The sequence below is a fragment of the Scyliorhinus canicula genome, chromosome 4, assembly GCF_902713615.1.
Source record: "Scyliorhinus canicula chromosome 4, sScyCan1.1, whole genome shotgun sequence".
In the NCBI taxonomy this organism is placed as follows: Eukaryota; Metazoa; Chordata; class Chondrichthyes; order Carcharhiniformes; family Scyliorhinidae; genus Scyliorhinus; species Scyliorhinus canicula.
This window is the reverse complement of record NC_052149.1, coordinates 156,839,616-156,860,601: the sequence shown is the minus strand read 5'-3', so window position 1 is coordinate 156,860,601 and position 20,986 is coordinate 156,839,616. Positions and strand designations below refer to the sequence as shown.

The 20,986-nt window shown below is 45.7% G+C and overlaps 1 protein-coding gene across 8 annotated transcripts in view; it reads right to left on the bottom strand.

The window, feature by feature from the left end:
- Window positions 1-20,986, bottom strand: part of LOC119965109 (histone-lysine N-methyltransferase NSD2-like) — a 318,910-nt gene that overhangs the window by 294,141 nt on the left and 3,783 nt on the right. For 3 of the 8 annotated variants that reach the window (XM_038795422.1, XM_038795420.1, XM_038795419.1), the window contains exon 2: window positions 7,530-7,592. The exons of 3 other annotated variants lie outside the window; for them this stretch is intronic. The gene's annotated coding sequence lies outside the window, so the exon portion shown is untranslated. Of the gene's footprint in view, window positions 1-7,502; window positions 7,593-13,318; window positions 13,505-20,986 lie in introns of those variants that run through there. 2 more of the 8 variants (XM_038795421.1, XM_038795424.1) reach the window with 2 other exon arrangements.

Below are 20,986 nucleotides of genomic sequence, written 5' to 3'. Positions count from 1 at the left end.
AGAGCATAATGTATCCAAGTTGGCTGATGATACAAATCTACGTGGGAATTCAAGCTGTAAGGACTGAGACTTTATAGACATGCTAATTGAATGGGCAATAAGGTAGCAGAGTATAGTGTGGAAAGTAGGAGGTAGAAATGCAAGTAGCAAGAATTGAAAAAACAGAGTTTTCTTTAAAGCTACAAAACGTATGCTGATGCTCAGGAAGAATTTGGTAGTGTTAGCATGCAGGCACAGCAAGCAATTAGGAAGACAAATAAGAATCTTTATCAGTGTCACAAGTAGGCTTACATTAACATTGCAATGAGGTTTGTGTGAAAATCCACTAGTCGCCACACTGTGGCGCCTGTTCAGGTACACCGAGGAAGAATTCAGAATATCCAATTCACCTCACAAACACCTCTTTTGGGACTTGCAGGAGGAAACCGGAGCACCCGGAAGAAACCCATGCAGACACGGGGAGAATGTTCAGATTCCGCATTGACCCAAGCCGGGAATCGAACCTGGGTTCCTGGTGCTGTTACGCAACAGTGCTAACCAGTGTGCTCCGCATGTTGGCTTTTATTGCAAGGAGATTGGGACACAATCGGTTGTGGCATGGAGGTCAAACATGGAATAATTCCGGTCTCTTAACATTAAGGACAAACATGCATTGGAGATGGTACTGCAAAGGATCACTAGCTTGGTCCCTGGGATGAGAGTTGACCCACGTAGAGAGGCTGGGTAAATTGGGTCCACGTTCTCTTGAGTTTTGAAGAATAAGGAGTGATCTCATTAAATCGTACAAGACTCTGAAGCCTTTTCAGAAGGACTATTTTCTTTAGCTGGGGGAGTCTAGTACACAGGCACACTCAGGACAAGGGACCAATCATTTAAGACTGCAATGAGGAAATGTTTCTTCGAGCAAAGCAGGTTTAGTCTTTAGAATAGTTTACCCTAGAGGGTTTTGGATGCACCATTTTAAAATATATTCAAGGCTGAAAAAGACAAATTTGTGTCTCAGGAATTCTAAGGATCTGGGGTGAGCAGGAAAGTGGAGTTTAAGCCAAAGATCAGCCATGATCACCCTGAACTCCAGAGCAGGTTCAATGGGTCATATGGTCTACTCATGCTCGTATTTCCTTGTGTTCTTATGACTGCAGGCTTGCTCCATTTACCAAGTAACAAGTCTTGACGTAAAATCAGAATGGTTACACGCCATCTCTCTGTAGTTAAACCCCATTCCCTATTACTTCCCTGTAGCCCTGCAAATCTTCCCTCTTCAGATTATTATCCAGTTTCCAAAGGAAAGCCATGATTCAATGTTTCTAGCCACATTCTCAAGCATTTCATTCCTCATTTGCTGAGTAACACTATTTTCCCCATGCCGCTTTTGGTTCTTTTGCCAAACACATTGTATCAGTATCCTCTGGTTTTCAACTCTGGTCTCCAAATTTTTAATTCTTCTCTGGCCACAGGAAAGGTGCCAGAGGACTGGAGAACGTGGATGTAGTCCCACTATTCAAGAAAGGCTGTAGGGATAAGCCAGCGAACTACAGGCCAGCAAGTCTCACGTCAATGGTTTCATAGAAGTTTACAGCACGGAAACAGGCCCTTCGACCCAGCTTGTCCATGCCACCCAGTTTCTATCACTAAGCTAGTCCCACTTGCCCGCATTTGGCCTATATACCTCTATATTCACCCTGCCCATGTAACTGACTAACTGCTTTTCAAAAGACAAAATTGTACCCGTCTCTACCACCCCCTCTGGCAGCCTGTTCCAGATGCTCACCACCATGTGTGTGAAGAAATTTCTCCTCTGGTTTCTTTTGTATCTCTCCCCTCTCACCGTAAACATATGCCCTTTAGTTCTAGACTCCACTATCTTTGGGAAAATATGTTGACTATCTACCTGATCTAGCTCCTCATTATTTTATAGACTGATCACCCCTAAGCCTCCTACGCTCCAGGGGAAAAAGTCCCAGCCTATGCATCCTCTCCTTATAACTCAGACCATCGAGTCCTGGTAGCATCCTCGTAAATCTCTTCTGCACTCTTTCTAGTTTAACAATATCCTTCCTATAATAGGGTGGCCAGAACTGAACACAGTATTCCATGTGTGGTCTTACCAATGTCTTGTACAACTTCAACAAGAAGTCTTTAAAAAAAACCTAGCATGCTGAATGCTGTCTTCACCACTCTCTCCACCTGCGACTCCACCTTCAAGGAGCTATGAACCTGTACTCCTAGTTCTTTGTTCTATAACTCTCCCCAACTCCCTATCATTACCAGAGTAGGTCCTGCCCTGATCTACCAAAATGTATCACCTTACATTTATCCAAATTCAACTCCATCGTCCATTCATTGGCCCACTGGCCCAATTGATCAAATTCCTGTTGCAATATTATATAACCTTCTTCACTATCCACTATGCCACCAATTTTTTTTTTGTAAAATATTTTTATTCTCCATTTTCACATTTTCTTCAAAATTTACACCCCACCAACAAGCAGTAAACGGTAACAAATACAAAGTCAGTCAATTCCCTTATCAACAGCAATGATCCCATCCTCCCACCACCCCAAACAACGACCCACCTAACAATATAAGCATCAAATAAAACAAACCCTCCCACAATGGGACAAACAAAGGAGGGGGGGGAAAAAAGGAATCAGGAATTGCCTATGATCACCGTTGACCTAGAGATCCCCCCCCCCCTAACATTCAATGCCATCCAATCCCCGAAAGAGTACTGTAAATGACACCCACGCATTGCAAGCCCTCCCCCACCCCCACTCCCCGACTCCTCCCCTCCACTTCCTCTTACAAAACTCCTCCCCCCAACCTGTTCCTTCACCCCAACTTTCCACTCCGGCTAGACTCATCGGAACCTGTTCTGCCGGGCTCCAATGGCCGCAGCCCCTCCCCCCACCTCACTCCCATTCACTGGCCGGCTTAAACCGGCCAGCATGGAGGCCCCCGCCCGGGTCTCCTTCCTCCTTGCCCGGCCCCAGGGAAACCAAGAAAGCCCTTTAGCACACAAGCCCCGCATGCACACCCAAGCCCCAAAGAACCATCATTGCAAGTGAAAGACACATCTCTTCCCTTGTCCAAGTATATACAACGTTAGCTCATTTAGCACATACACCAGCCGCAGTGAAAAAATACAGTTACACGAGGCTACATCGGTACATGACCACTTCTCAATTCAGCCCAGTCCTTCTGCCTTCGTAAACTCCTCCGCTGCTTCCCCCATCCCAAAATAAAAGTCCTTGGATTTGTAGGTCACCCTCAACTTAGCTGGGTATACTATGCTGCACTGCACCTTACTGATGTACAGTGCCTTCTTCAACCGGCTGAAGGCAGCCCACCTCCTCACCAGCTCCACCATATAGTCCTGATATATGGGCATACCAGCTCCAGCCCGCTGCACCACCCGCTTCTGCTTTGTCCAGCACAGGACCTTCTCCTTCACACTTGGCGGCTCACTCTCCTTTTGGTACAGGCCTCCACGACCGATGAGCCTGATCCAGTTCATATCGGGAGGGATCATCCCCTTCCCCCAATAGCTTCGCCAACATCATGGCAAAACACTGTCGGCCTTGGGCCTTCCACTCCTTCGGGAAGACCCACAATCCCCAGATTCTGTCGCCTGGATCTGTGTTCCAAGTCGTCCATTTTGGCTCGCAGATCCTTGTTGATCTCTATCACCTTCCGCATCTCCTTCCCCATCGAGGTAATTTGATCACTGTGCTGCAATAATGCCTCTTCCACTTCCTTCAGCGCTTCGCCTTGCTCCCTCACCTCCGCCACTGCGCTCAATACCTCCGCCCTTACAGGGGAAATCGCCTCCTCCACCAGCACTTTCAATACCGCGCCCATCTCCCTCCTCATCACCTCCATGTGCTTAGTGAACTGCCTTTCGAGTTCCGCGGCCATCACCTTCGCCATTTCTTCAACCGTGGGCAATGCGGCCACCCCTGGTACCCCAGCCTCCACCTTTCTTGCCGTCCCCACGGTGACCTTTCCACTCCCCAACGGACTTTCAGCTGCTTTTTCAAGGCCGTTATTTCACTTGTTTTCGACATTTCCTTCACTGTGCCTTGTCCCTACTTTTGCCACCTCTGTTGCCCCTGGGACCAGGCGTTAAACCCCAGAAATTCCGTTCCCGAACGGGAGCCCTCCAATGTGCGGCTGCCTCCCGCCCGCCGTCCCACTATGCCATCAATCTTGGTGTCATCTGCTAACATAGTAACCATGCCTCCTACATTCTCATCCAAATCATTTATACATATATAATAATAAGTGGACCCAGCAGCGACCCCTGAAGCACGCCGCTGGTTACAGGCCTCCAGTTTGAAAAACAACCCTCCACAAGCACCTTTTGGCTTCGGTTGCCAAGCCAAGTTTGTATCCAATTGGCTACTTCACCTTGGATTCCGAGAGATTTAACCTACTATTCGGTACCTTATCAAAGGTCTGCTGAAGTCCATATAGACAATGTCGACAGCACTGCCCTCATCTACCTTCTTGGTTACTCCCTCAAAAAACTCCATCAAATTCGTGAGACATGACTTTCCTCTCCAAACCCATGCTGACTTTCCCTAATTAGCCTTTGCCTGTCCAAATGCCTGGAGATCCTCTCCCTCAGAACACCTTCGCAAACTTACCCACTACAGAAATAAGTCTCACTGGTCTGTAGTTCCCAGGCTTATCCCTCCAGCCCTTCTTAAACAAGGGCACAACATTTGCTAATCTCCAATCTTCGGGCACCTTTCCTGTGGCTGTCGATGATTCAAATATCTTAGCTATGGGGCCAGCAATTTCCTCCGTAGCCTCCCACAACGTCCTGAGATACACTTCATCAGTTCCTGGGGATTTATCTATCTTGATGCGCTTTAATATCATAGAATTTACAGTGCAGAAGGAGACCATTTGGCCCTTTGAGTCTGCACAGGCCCTTGGAAAGAGCACCTCACTTAAGCCCATACCTCCACCCTATCCCCGTAACCCATAACCCCAGCTAGCCTTTTTGGACACTACGGGCAATTTATCATGACCTAGCATGCACATCTTTCGACTGTGGGAGGAAACCGGAGCACCTGGAGGAAACCCACGCAGACACAGGGAGAACGTGCAGACTCCGCACGGACAGTGACCCAAGTTGGGAATTGAACCGGAGACCTGGAGCCGTGAAGCAACTGTGCTACCGTGCTGCCCGCCAGCCCTTCCTTCTCTGTAATATGTACACTCAAGACATCACTTTTTATTTCCCCAATTTCCTGAACATTTGTGCCTTTCTCAACAGTAAATACTGATGAGAAATATTAATTCAGGACCTCTCCCATCCCTTGTGGTTCCACACGTAGATGAAGTTGTTTATCCTCAAGATGCCCTAACCTCTCCCTAGTCACTCTTTTGCCCTTTTATGTATCTGTAAAAGCTTTTTGGATTTTCTTTTGCCTTATCTGCCAAGACAATCTTATGTCCCCTTTTTGCTCTCCTGATTTCTCGCTCAACTCTACTCTGACAATCCCTATACTCTTCAAGGAATCCAGTTGTTCCCAGCTGCCTATGCATGTTATTTGCCTCGTTCTTCCTTCGACTATGGCCTCAATATCCCAAGTCATTCAGGGTTCCCTACCTCTACCAGCCTTACCCTTCACCTTTATCTTTTCATGTACTTAGATCTGTTGAGCTGCTCGCAGAAAAATATTTTTCACTGTACCTTGGTACACGTGACAATAAAACAAAATCCACAAGATGAATGTGCTCACCCTGAACACTAGTTAACACCCTTTTGAAAGACTCCTACGAAAACCAGCTGTCCCCTTGCCTGTAAACAGGCTCCCCCAGTCAACTTTTGGAAGTTCCCGTCTAATAACATCAAAATTGGCTGTCCGATTTGTAATGGTCCCACCTCTCCCAGAACTGGTTCCAATGTCCCAAAAATCTGAATCCCTCCCTTCTGCACCATCTCTCAAGCCATGCATTCATCCGGTCTATCCTGGGGAAACTAATGGAGAAAATCCTGAAGGAGAAAATCCATCTCCACTTGCAGGGGCAAGGTTTGATCAGGAATAGTCACCATGGCTTTGTCAGTGGGAGGTAATGCCTAACAAATTTGATTGATTTGTTTGAGCACATGACCAAGTGTGTAGATATGGGTGGCGCAGTTGATGTAGTTTACATGGATTTCAGCAAAACATTTGACAAGGTCCCACATGGGGGACTTATAGAGAAGGCAAATGCACATGGGATACAGGGGAACTTGAACGGTGGATTCAAAGCTGACTCAGCTGTAAGAAACAGGGTGATGACACACAGATGCTTTAGTGATTGGAAGCTAGTGTCCAGTGGCGTACCACAGGGATTTGTGCCCCTATTATTCATCATTTATATAAATGACTTAGATGACTATAGAGGGGGTAGGATCAGTAAGTTTGCGGATGACTCAAATATAGGCCGGATATTTAGGCTGAGGGTCTTGGGTTGCAGGAAGATATAAACGTGATGGTCAAATGGGCAGAAAAGTGGCAGATGCAATTTAATCCTGAAAAGGTGTGAGGTGTTACACTTTGGACAATAACATAGTCCAATATGTGCCAATGCTTGATCTGGAGTCCATCTGTGTTGTTTTCATAGCCTCTTTCTGGACTGATGGCAACCTTTGGTAGTCACTGTATAGTTCTGCCTACCACATGGTGTATGAAATTCAGCGCTGGTGCAATATCAGGTACATATCCCAATGGCTGGTTGCTCATAATAGGCAGAGCACCGACTGTACTCAACCAGCCAGGCTTGCAATGTTAGATCTGATTTCGCGATTAGGCAGCACTTGCTAAATTCCTGAGTGTGCGCTAATAGCTACACTAACAAATAATTTAAGATAAATCAGTCAAACATGTGGCTCAATAAGTGTGCTAGAAGCGACATATATTAATATGCAGGGACCCATGCTTTACAAAAGGATAAAATATGTCCAAGCATAGTGCCATTTTTGAATTAGCTGGGGATCCCATAGCTCCCTGTTCTTCATAGCAACAGCTCAGTCAAAAGTCGACTTGCCAACCAATTCAGTACCTTTTTCTCCTGCAACATAACTGTTATAATAGTTTGAAATTTGACATTCTTGCATTTGTCCTTGTGAGCGCAAGACAAAAAAACTCAACAAGTCTCTTTCCAGTTAATGTAAGAATATCCCAAGGCATTTCACAGGAGCAACATGAAAAATATAACACTGATCCACGCAAGATACTAGGGGAGATGACAAAAAAAAAAACTTGGTCAAATTAAACCAGGGAAAATTGTTACCGCTTAATCTATTATTTTTCCAGTACTATTTCTTTAATTATACTGATTAAAGTTCCTCATCCTTGCTACACCCTTCACACCCAAACTCCTATTTCCACCCATGTTAAAAATTTAAATTTAAATCACTTTCTGTACATTATTGCATTTAACTGCTGACTTGACCAATTCACAAACTAAATTACCAAATCTGCATGAACTTGGATGCCCACCCAGATTCCAATGGCATCCTCACTTACACTCTTAACACCAAAGAGGATGGTCGCTCATGGCAAGTGTCCCAAATCCTACTGTTGTAAAAACTAAGGAAAAAAATAAAACAGAGTCTTAATCAACAAATGCATAAGCATATAAAGTTGTTCATCAAGGTCACACCACATCAATCACAGCTACACAACAATGGTAATCATTTTATAGAATTATAAACTTTAGGAACTTCACTATGGCTCATTTGACTTTATTCCAATGATAAGCCAGACCAGACCAAACTGGGCAACGCCTGGAGTTCAGTTCTGCACAGAATTAGCCCACATCAAAGATGATTATATATTCAGCCCTAGAACCACCAGGTTTGGGAGCGTGGGATCAAAACAAGATCAGGGAAGACTGGGACATTTTTCCTGCACCAGTAAATGCAAAAAGTTAATTCAGGCGAGATCTAGGGCACCTTGCAACATGTAATCATGCTTCAGCAAGGAGCCAATACCTACAGGGACAATGTTAGGCAGGATAGGAAAAACGTCCTTCTTTAAATAGGTTGAAATTGGTTGCAAAATATCAAGTTTTAACTTATATTTTACATTATCTACAGAAATAAATATTGCATTCAATTTGAGTTTACCCATTACTAGAGGTGTTATAAAATGACATAGGCCTGCTGAAGAAACTTCATGTATCATTTTGGACTCAAATTCAGACAAAAACTACAAGTGAAGAGGCATTGACTTTGCAAGCTGCATATTAGACAACATTACCAGTCACAAATGTTTCCTCCCACTAGTTTTCCTTCTATTTATTCCTCTTGCTCATATTCAGAAGGTAGCAACAATTGGTGCAATCTAACTTCATAACTTCCTAGGCCTGTGGTAGCACAAATAAAATAAATAACTATGTTGACAGATTATTCAACCAGGGAAGCCTTGACATCTCAGCAGTATCCCATCTTCCCAATGTTTTTTAAAATATTTTTATTAAGCAAATGTTTCAATATTACACAGCAAAACCACAACACATAACAAATACAATTCCAAACTCACCCACCCTCACAACCCCACAAAACAAAAACTTAACCAAGCCACCCCCCCGCATAATAGAGACTAGCTCTTTGAAATAGGAAATTAATGGCTGCCACCTCAAGTAGAACCCTCTGCCAGCCCCCTCAATGGTGTACAGTCACTCAACCTGGAGGAGGCACTGCTTGGAACTATCAGCGAGGCGAAGGCATCCACCTTCACCCCCATATACAGTTCTAGCGAGTCAGAGATCCTGAAAATGGCCACCAGTGGACGAGGCAACAACTCAATCCCAAGAATCCCTGACATGGTGTTGATGGAGGAGAACCAGACGCTTAGGACATGACCAGAATATCGGTGTCTTATTCGCCAGCCCCAGAGAACAATCACTTGCACCAGTTCTCCATCCCCAGGAAAAATCCACTCATCCATGCCCTGGTCAGGTGTGTCCTATGCACCACCTTGAACTGAATCAAACTGAACTTAGCACATGAGGAGGTGGAGATAATCCTAAGAGTGTCCGTGCCCCCTCTCCCCCCCAACAGAGGACCGGGCCCAGTTCCACCTCCCATTTCCTTTTTTACAGCACCCAACAGAGCCTGCTCCATCAACATGATCTGACCATGAATATCAGAGATCTTCCCCTCCCCCAACTCAGGTCATTGAAAGGACCCTATCTAAAAGAGGGGACCAGGGGAAAGGATGAAATCGCCTTGAACAAAATGTCACGGACCTGAAAAAACACAAATATGTTATACCATCCAACAGCTCCTCGAAACCGACGCATTTCCCCAAACCTCCTCAGCCACTCCCTCCCCCATGAGGAGTCCAAACCACTCAGCACAAACAGATGATTTCTGCAGATTGGGACTAACATCGACATTTAATATGTTGCCAGACTGCCTCCAAAGGCCTACCGAACTCAAAAACGTTTATGAGAGAGTCGACCTGATGGGGAGGCAGTGGCATAGTGGTATTGTCACTGGACTAGTTAACGAGAGACGCAGAGTAATGCTCTGGGGACCCAGGTTCAAATCCCACCACTGCAGATGGTGAAATTTGAATTCAATTAAAATCTCGAATTAAAAGTCTAATGATGACCACAAAACCATTGTCAATTGTCATAAAAAAACATCTGGTTCACTAATGTCCTTTAGGGAAGGACATCAGCTGTCCTTACCTGGCTGACATGTGACTCCAGACCCACAGCAATATGGTTAACTCTTAGCCCCCTCAAGGGCAATTCGGGACAAGCAATAAATGCTGGCACAGTGTGCAACACCCACGTCTCATTAATAAATATTTTAGAAATGAGAAAAATCTCTCTCACTGGAATGTACAAATTGCCACCAGTCTGCCCCCTTCTTCTGTTCCATAAAAGCTAAGAATGCCTTTGGCACTCACGATGCGCATCCCCCCACCACCCCAATTAAGTGGTGAGAGTCCAGGTCAGGAATAGAAGCCAGCAATTTGTTGGCAAAAGCTGTATCATCCAAAACCAGTACATACAAATTAACCAAGATCACCGGAGTACCTGCTAACAACCCATTAGTGATCATACCTCCCATTTTGATCCGCCAATATTTTAACTGTCGAAAATGATACCCTTTTATTAATCAAACCACGGGCCCTACTATCAAAGCCTGAATGGAATATCTGCCCCACCCAGTCCTTCCATAGCCTTGTCTGGTCCTTGATCCGCAAATGGGTCTCCCGCAAAAACACATCAGCATTCAAACTCTGGGTGTGCAAACACCCTGGATCTCTTCATTAGGCCATTCAACCCTTGTACATTTCAAGTGACCAGCCAGATAGGGAGCTGTTCTGCCCCGCCCTGCCACCCCTCCCATCCAAAGTCAGCCATTCCCACCATATGGGGTAATCCAGTAACTGCCCAAAAAATGCCAACACTGGGCCCCCAAAAGATGGCTGTCAACCGCTCGTCCCCCCCCCCCAAAATCAGAAGAAAGAAAGTTGTACTCACCAAAGAACTAACCCTCACCTCCCCCCCAGCTTGCCTCCACCTTCTACCACATGCAAAAAAAAGTAAACAGCAACAAGGTAAATAAAGTCTCCCCCCCCTTCCCATAAATACAGAAATCCTAAACTGCCCTAATGTAATAAGCTGCAGGTGCCCCCACCACTCCACTCCAGTTAGCTAACTCTACAGCTGGAAGGGTAGCCCCGCTTGGAGTAAAAACAGAACAAATAACCATAACACCAACCTGCCCCCATCCACATCCAACTTTTAATAGTCAAAGAAAAAAAAAGTACCTAAACGAACAGAAAAAATAAAAATACAAACACCAAAATGCCCAGAAAAAATCCCAACAAATCCAAAAATTCCTTGCCCTCTCCCAAAATAGAGGTCACCCAATAAATACAATTTATGGTTAGCCCAACCCCAACCCATGGTTCTTTACAAGCACATCTGCCCCCTCCGGCACATCAAAATAGTAGTCTTTCAGAGAAGCGTGCAGGGTATACCACACCAATAGAACGTTGTTCCTGTTCTTGGTGAATGCACCAGGCTCTTAGCCAGTTCCGCCCCCACATCCTGGTAGAGCCTAATAGCTCTCTCATTTATAGAACCATGGTCCTTTGCCCACCGCAGGACTCGCTCCTTCTCTTGGTAGCTATGGAACCGCACGATGATCATCTGCTGTGGTTCACCAGAACGGGGCTTTTGCCTGAGTGACCAGTGATCAAGATCCAACTTGAGAGGAAATGTCATTCCACTTTCCCCCACCATCTGCAACATGTATTCCGTTGAGGCCTTCCAGAACCTTGCAGCAGCCTTCCGATTCTCAAGTTCTGCCTTCTGGAGGGATTCCACAGATTGTCCGCTTGGCCTTCAGCGCCGGATTATCCCCGGCTACCTGTGCCATCACTGCTTTCAGGGAGGTGATCTGGTTGCTCTGCCTCAATGAGGTCCATCTCCACACCCTGTAACACCGCACCTCACACTTTTACTGTCTGGTCCCTTTTTGGCAATGCTGCATATGAATTGGGGCTAGGGCCTCTTCTATTGCTCTAACGTTGTCCTCAAAAAGCCTCTCGTAACTTTTTAGTTCCACTGCCAAGATGCCTGCAAGCATCTCAGTAATTAGTGGAGTGGCCAAAGTCGCAGCAGGAATCTCCGCCGCCATTTTCTCAACAGACAAAGTTTGAGCGCCTTCCACGTCCAAGGATGATTCTTTATTTGTCTGCTGCCAGGTCTTGTACTTTTGGCATTCCTTTTACGTGATAACCATATCCCATCAAACTAATCAAGTTTCCCTCCACCACACACCCCCAAAGAACCTGGTGAAAAGGGCCAAAATCAAAGTACTCTGGCGGGAGCCACCTCTTGTGCAACTGGTTCTGTAGTGATTTATAAATCTTTAATTCCCAATTCACCTTTTCCAATTAAGGAGCAATTTAGTGTGGCCAATCCACCGACGCTGCACATCTTTGGGTTTTGGGGGGCGAAAGCCACGCAAACACACGGTGAATGCACAAACTCCACACGGACAGTGACCCAGAGCCGGGATTCAACCTGGGATCTCGGCGCCGTGAGTCAGCTGTGCTAACCACTGCGTCACTGTGCTGCCCTTGACAAGTCAGCAAGAGTGACAACATTTTAACATTTTCTTTACCCTCATCAGAAACCCAATTTTAATATCTCCACACTGCACTAGCGAACACAGAAGAGACCAACTAACCAAACCTGGGAAATTCCCAGACTACAATGCTCAGTGCAACATCAGTCCATTGACCAACTGAGAAAATCAAGCTAGCCAATATCTTGGAATAGCAACTAGACCGTTCCTTCCCAGCAAAAGTGAACAAGAAAGTCAACCCCATCTACAAATAAATGCTTTTCCCAGTCACAGTACCAAAACAGCCCTTATGAAACTCAGAAATTACATTCTCTGCAACTGGTCTTATTCAAGATGGCGCCTGCGTAGTCAGCTCCCCAAGAACTCTTCGCTGTGAATCTCTAAATCCTTGGCAATCCAAAGCGTCCTTTTCCCTTTCTCCCTCGCTCTCCTTTCTTCCGCTGTTCAAGTTCCCGTGACTCTAATAGCAGGTACATGCATTTTAGCCCAAAACTATGAATTGATTACCAGCTTAAACCCCCCCCCCCCCCGTGAACATGCCCTGTGTACTGTGAGCTCTATATCTTCCCAAAAACTCAACTTTCAAATTCCTGGGCTTCTCCAGACTGCACTGAATTACCCCTACTAAGAACCAGCTGCTGTCCGTATTCTGAGGTTTAAATTTTCATGTCACTGTTCAATTTACAGCCCTTTCCCACGGCTACTGTAACTGACAGACTGGGGTAGGTAAACCCCTGTTGGCTCGTTCTAGGTCACTGGGTTTTCAACTTTAGTTAGAAACCGTTTCTGCCTCTCCACTATTTCTGGACCTCCAATTTTGCCACCATCTTTCTGTTTGTCCCACATCACCTACTGGACCTCAAAGAAATACTCCAGCAGTTGATCTTCAATGCAGTATTGTCAAGTAGCTTCTCAACTTCACATGCCCATCTGCTGTCTTCGAACTTGGACAAGAGCTCATGCTGACTCCACCCTACTAATTTTTTAACAATTTGATCATGGCATGTGGGCAATGCTGGCAAGATCTGCATTCCTCACACATCCCTCAAAAATTTGGCAGTGGGTTGGCTTCTTAAACTACTGCAGTCCATTTCATTTAGTTACACTCCATGGCTGTTAGGGAGTGTATTCCAGGTTTTTGATCATAACAGTGAAGGAAAAATGATATATTTCCAAGACAAGATGGCTATGCACCTGGAAGTTGTAGGTGGTGGCTTTCTCATGCACATGCTGCCCTTGTTCTTCTAGGTGGTAGTGGTCACTGATCATGGAAGGTGTTGGCAATGGACCTCACACCTATGCCAATGTCTTCAACAGGCCTCTGAACTTCTCTGGTTTCAATCCTATGGTCGCTTATCCATTCGCATTTCTACAATCAAGTTTTTATGCAGTTTTTTAAAAATATTTTTTATTCTCCTCCTTTTTCACATTTTCTCCCAAATTTAAACCCACCAACAATAAACAATAATCAGTAACAAATATGTCAATCCCCGTATCAATAACAACAATCCCATCCTCCCACCGAACCCCAAACATTCGCCCACATGTTCACATAGACAAATGACAAAAAGGAATCAGGAATCACCCATAGCCACCATTAACACATACCGCCTCCACTTCCCCCCCCCCCCCCCTAACCCTCCCACCCCCTCCCCCCCACACTAATGTTCGATGTTATCCAGTCTTGAAAGTGCATAATGAATAATGCCCATGAATTGTAGAACCCCTCTATCCATCCCCGCACTTCAAACTTAACCTTCTCAAGAGTCAAGAATTTCAACAGGTCCCCCCCGCCACGCCAAGGCACAGGGTGCAGAGGTTGCTCTCCAACCCATCAGGATCCACCTTCGGGCGATCAACGAGGCGAAGGCTACAACATCTGCCTCCTCACCCGTTTCCAACCCTGGCTGATCCGACACGCTGAATATGGCCTCCTGGGGGCCCAGGTCCAGTATCACGTGCACCACTTTAGAAATTACCCTAAAAACCTCCTTCCAATCCTCTAGCTTTGGACAGGACCAAAAAATATGAATGTGATTGCCTGCCCCCCCCCCCGGCAACGTTCCCACACATCTTATACTCCTCCAAAGAATCGGCTCATCCTCGCCCTCATGAGGTGTGCTCTGTATACCACCTTCAGCTGTATCAGCCCCAACCTCGCGTATGAGGTGGAGGCATTCACTCTCCGGAGCACTTCACACCAGAACCCCTCCTCCATATCCTCTCCCAACTCTTCCTCCCATTTTGCTTTGATCCCTTCCAGTAGTGCCTTCTCTTCCAAAATAGCTCCGTAAACCGCCAACACTACCCCCTTCGCCAGTCCCCCTGTCATCAGCACCTCCTCCAGCAATGTGAAGGCCGGCTCCACCCGGGAAACCCTGTATCTCCTTTCTGGCAAAATCTTGAACCTGCATGTATCTAAACAGTTCCCCCTGGTCCAGCCCATACTTTGCTTCCAGCTCCTTCAATTCTACAAACCGACCCCTAAAAAACAAATCTTTCAATGTCTTAATTCCCTACTCGTCCCATTTCCAAAAATTTCCATCCCACCTCCCTGGCTCAAATCTGTGGTTCCTCAAATCGTCATTTCCCTTGACCCTGCCCCCAACCCGAAGTGTTGGCGAAACTGCCTCCAAATTCTCAAAGACGCTATTATTACCGGACTCCGAGTACTTGCCCGGGGCTATCGGGAGCAGCGCTGTTGCTAGCGCTTTCAATCCCGACCCCCTGCACAAACACTCCTCCATTCTGACCCACTGGGAATCAACCCCACTGACCCGGCTCTGCACCTTCTCCACATTCGCCGCCCAGCAGTAATCGATTAAGTTTCGGAAGACCCAAACCCCCTCCCTGCCTTCCCCCCTGTAGGAGCACCTTTCTAACTCTGGCCACCTTCCCTCCCCATATGAATGACGTAATCCTTCCGTCAATCTCTCTGAAAAAAGGCGTTGGCAGGAAAATCGCAGGCATTGAAAAATAAACAGAAATCACTGCAACACGTTCCTTTTAACCGCCTGTACCCAACCCGCCAGTGACAGAGGGAGACCATCCCACCTTGCCAGATGAGCTTTCACTCTCCCCACCAAACTAGAAATGTCGTACCTGCGGAGCCCCCCCAACCCCCCCGGGCAACCTGCAATCCCAGGTACCTAAAGTGAGTTCCTGCCCCCTGCCCCCACCCCCGGCCGAGACACCGCAAAATACTCACTCCTGTCTAGATTTAGTTTGTGCCCAGAGATAGACCCAAACACTCGAAGCAACTCCAGTATTCCCCTTATTGACACACTCGGATCAGACAGGTATAACAGCAAGTCATCAGCATACAAGGATACCCTATGCTCCAACCCCCGCACTATTCCTTTCCATACCCCCAAACTTCTTAATGCGATGGCCAACGGCTCAATCACAAGTGCAAACAGCAGGGGGGGGGGGGGGACTCCTCCAGCCTACCCGCCAGTACCTTTGCCAATACTTTTGCGTCCACATTCAAAAGTGATATGGGCCTAAACGACCCACACTCCGTCAGATCCTTATCTTTTTTTAGCAACAGGGAAATCGATGCCTGCCCCAAGTTTGTGGCAACACCCCCTCCCCTATCGCCTCTTCAAACATCCCCACCATCAGGGATGCCAGCTTATCCTTGAATTTTTTATAATATTCCACCGGAAACCTATCCGGCCTCGCTACCTTCCCCAATTGCATCCTCCCAATTGTATGCAGGTTTTATGGTTGCTATACAACCAGGTCTATCCAACCTGTCTCTTTCATTTGTCCAAATACAGGCATATTTCGGCTGCTACTTCAGACTCAAGCCCCATCACGTTGCCTTGTATTTATTTTCTTCTTTTCTTCTGACTCTCTTCATGCCTCCTTTCATTTCTCCCCTCTCAGGTACTCTCAAATCCCAACCCTAACCATGATTACTTACCTTAACCTTCTTACTCTCCTGCCACAATTCCAACTCGACTCCCTCTTAGTTGAACCTACAGCTTCCCTCTTGGCATCCTCGAACGAACCATCAAGGTGTTCACTACTGGTTCATCACTAGCAGTAACCATAAATGTCCCATCTTACTCACTCACCAGCCTGCCCATCCATCAAGTCTGCAATGGGCTACTCTTACCAATCTCCTCACCTGCCCCAAGGGGACAAATGGTCCTCTCCTCCTCCTATTTCCTAGCCTTCTCACCACTAATTGTGTGCACTCTGTCAATGGATCAACTATCACTAGAACCCTCTCCAGTTCTCTGTGGAATATGTATTACTTGTGAACTAGGCCCATGAGGTTACTGCAAATGATTGCACTGACATTATGCTCTTGATGGAACCCTTGTTGATGGGTGATGACACCTTTACCCTAAATCAATTCTCCCTGCCTGGCTATATCTTCCAACTCTTGCCCCACCCCCATAGTTACAGTATGTTGGAACCAACAATTCTACGGACACATGGTTGTAGGATTAGAATAGCGGTTTTAATATACTTACAACAGAGCCAGCCTGTTAGCCGTTGAACTTTCGGTGAACTGGCTGGCTGACTCTGTGGCACGGATCTTTATACAGCAGCTCCAGGGGAAGGAGTTCTGGGCGGAGCCAAGGGGGGAGCCCAGTACAAACTCTCGAGTACTCCCAGAGCTACTCCCCCTGGTGGTTAGGTAGTGCAACTGCGCTTACAATATGGATACATGTATCTACTTGGAACAGAGTGACATTGGTAACTATAATGCCGTGTGAATCGCATTCACCACACACTAACAGTGGTTCTCATTACACCCTGACTGCAGTTCCTCTGTTTTAAGCATCTCACCTGAATCACAGATTTTACAGTGCAGAAGGAGGCCATTCGGCCCATCGAGTGTGCACCGGCCATTGGAAAGAGCATCCTACTTAAGCCCACATCTTCACTGTATGCCCGTAACCCAGTAACCCCACGTGACCTTTGTTTTGGGACACAAAGGGCAATTTAGCATGGCCAATCCATCTAACCTGCACATCTTTGGGCTGTGGGAGGAAACCGGAGCACCCAGAAGAAACCTGCGCAGACACATTGAGAACGTGCAGATTCCACACAATGACCGAAGCAGGGAATCAATCCTGGGACCCTGGAGCTGTGAAACAACAGTGCTAACCACTGTGCTATTGTGCCGCCCTGTTCACCCCAATTAAAATTCACATTCTCTACCAAACATTCTCAAGATATATTCACTGTTTTCCTCCCTCGGCTCCAGTACGCGAGCAACTTCTCATCCTCAGTGATTTCATCCACCATCTCAACTCATCGTACTCTCTCTCTCTCCAGAGTTCGTTTATCCTCTCTTATTCTCTCCCTCCATGCAAACTCCCCAATACCTATTCATGGCCATCCTCTTGACCTTGCCATCTTTTGTGATATTGCTACTCCTATGATAAGGTCACTAATAACGCCATCTCTGATCACTTTCTGGTATTACTCTCCACCAGCATCCCCTTTCCATGCCCTAACCCTACTTCCTTCTTCATCTATCTCTGAAAAAAAAAACTATGGTCCCCCAATTTACTTTGGCCTTCCATTTACCATGACATTTGCGATACTACTAACTCACTCAAAATCACCCTTGCATCCTTTTTTAATGCCATAGACCCTAATATAACCATTCCATTTCCCTCTTCCTGATATTGACTTCATTTCTGCACCTTTACATCCAAGAGAGGCAGACTTGAGTGGATATGGCAGACAACTGGTTTAGCCAATCAGTAGCTAGGTCCAGCCAGACCTAGCTGAACAACAAAGCACTAGAGACCTGCTCTCACCTGCCAAAACTGCTCACTATTACAAGATCATCATGGAATGCAATAACACCCAGAATCCTTTATTTTCTGTAAACTGCCTTAAAACATCCCACCACCCTCAACTCTGATCTCCAACAAGTGCAAGGAATTCATCAACTTTTGTCATTATCATTGAGACCATCCAATCACTTGGCTCTGCCAGTTCCATTATTTTCCCTCATCCATCAGACCCAGCCCTGAAAATAGATCTTTCTCTAGCTTCTATTCTATTCCCTCTTCATGCCCATCCCACCCATGAGATCCACGTCCTGTCTCCCTGTCCCTATTGCTTCTAAACTGCTGCCCAACCAATTTTTGCTTCTCGTTCTCCTGTTCGCAGATAGTCAACAATTCACTTCTCATGTACTGCCCCTCTTCATCAAACCTGCTGCAATCACCTCTCTCTCCTCAAGACAATCCTCAACCCACCATCCTTGCAAATGACTGCTCCATCTCCAATCTCCCTTTCCACTTGGAAGTCCTTGAATGAGAACTCCCAAATTTATGTCCATCTTTCCCAGAACTCCATGTCTAAATCTCTCCAATCAAGTTTCCACCCCACCTCTGTATTGAAATATCCCGAATCAAAATCACAAATTACATTATTTGTGAATGTAACAAAGGTAAACTATTCCACCTAGTTTTTCTTTACCCATATGCAGCCTTTGACACAGGTAACCACACAATCTTCCTCCAATGCTTCCCACCCATCTTATAGCTGGGTGGGAATGCATTCGCTCATTCCATTCTTCAGCATCAAACGATATCCAGAGAATCAACTGCAATTCTTTCCCTTCCACTCCATTACCCCCCAAGGATCTATTCTTGATCCCCATCTATTTCACATCTACACATTGCCCCTCAGGAACATCATCCTCAAATGTAGGAACAGGTTTCACATGAAAAAGAAAAATAATTGCATTTATGTAGATCTCTTCATGACTCCAGGACATCGCAAAAAGCACTTTACAGCCAATAAAATACTTTTAAAACATAGGTACAGTAGAAATGTAGGAAATGCAGTCAATATGCACAGATTATACTCCCACACAGCAATGTAGTAACCAGATAATCAACATCAAAAAACCCAATTGAGGGATAACTATTAGCAAGGACACTGGGAAACCTTGCCTGCACTTGGTCGAGTATGTTCTTATGGTGGCGTGGAATCTTTTACATTCACCAGAGAAGACAGATAGGGCCTTGGTTTAAAATCTCATCTGAAAGACAGCACTTCCGGCCACTACGACACTGGGATGGGACTTGAACCCAGAACCTTGTAACTCAAGTTACAGCTTACGCTAAAATACATGTTGACAACACTCAGCTCTATATCACAATTTCCTTCAGCCCTGTCATGGTTACATTATCAGACAGCTTGACAAAATCCAGGAATGGATAAGCAGAAATTTCTTATTAAATATTGAGAAGACCAAAGCCATAGCCTTTGTTCCAGACTACAAACTCAATTCCCCCTCCCTGGCAAGAACAGGAGGCTGAATCAGACCATTCATGCAAGCATATGAATTCAGAGCAATAGTAGACCATTTGGCCCCACAAGACTCCTCTGCCGTTCAATAACGGCTGATCGGATTGTAGCCTCAACTCCACATTCCACCTACCCGCTCTTATTAGTCAAGAATCTATTTAATCTGCATTAAAAATATTCAATGTCCCTTGCTCCACGGCTCTCTGGGGAAGAGAGTTCCAAAGTCTCATGACTTGAGAAAAAAAATTCTTATTTGTCTTAAATGGGAGGCCGCTTATTTTTAAAATGTGTCGGGGGCAGCATGTGGCACAGTGGTTAACACTGGGACTGCAGCGCTCGAGGACCTGGGTTCGAATCCCAGCTCTGAGTCACTGTCCGTGTGGACTTTGCACATTCTCCCCAAGTTCCAGTCTATTTTTTAAGCTTTGAAGGTTAAATTATTGGGTTTCTTTTAATTAAGGGGCAATTTAGCGAGGCCAATCCACCTAACCAGCACATCTTTAGGTTGTGAGGGTGAAACCCACGCAGACATGGAGAAAATGTGAAAACTCCACACAGCCAGTGACCGAGGGCCGGGATTCGAACCCAGGTCCTCAGCACCGCATTGAAGGTCAAATTATAAGACGTGATTTTAATGAACCAGTCTTGCATACCCTGGAATGTAGAAAGTGAAGAGAAAACTTGATTGAGGTTTTATGGTTTTGAAAAAGATTTCAGGTAGAGAGAGAATCCTTTCCTGATGTTGAAGGAGTCTTCGAAAAGGAACATAATATTAAACTCAAAAGATAGGGGATTCAAGAGAGAAATTAGGAAACACCCCTTCATGCAAAAGGTGGTAGAAATGTCAAACTCTTTCTTCCAAAAAGCACTAGATGCTCGCTCAATTAATTTTAAATCAGAGATTAATAAGATTTTTTCTAGCCAAAGAACATAAAACATACGAGCCAGAGTAGGTCATAGAATCATAGAATTTACAGTGCAGAAGGAGGCCATTCGGCCCATTGAGTCTGCGCCGGCCATCGGAAAGAGCTACCTACACCCATACCTTCACCGTATCCCCATAACCCCACCGAATCGTTTTTTTTACACTAAGGGCAATTTAGCATAGCCAATCCACCTAACCTACACATCGTTGTATTGAGGAAACCGGAGGAAACCTCCGCAGACATGAGAACGTGCAGACGCCACATAGACAGTGACCCAAGTCGGGAATCGAACCTGGAACCCTGGAGCTGTGAAGCAACTGTTCTCCCTTGAGCTTATTCCATTATTCAAACGTCACGACCTATCTTCTACCTCAACTTCACCTTTGCGCACAATCCCCATATCTCTTAATACCCAAAAATGTAATCAACTTTTATCTTAAATATTTAGCCCACAACAAAGCATTCAGAACCTTGAGCCAGAAAGTTCCAAAGATTTACAACCCTTTGAGTGAACAAATTTCTCATCTTTTTCTGAAACTGCGAGCCCTAGTTCTAGATGAATAGAAATACCCTTTCAGGATCTATCCTATCAAAGCACCTTAAGAATTTTACATGCTTAAACAAGATCACCTTCCATTCT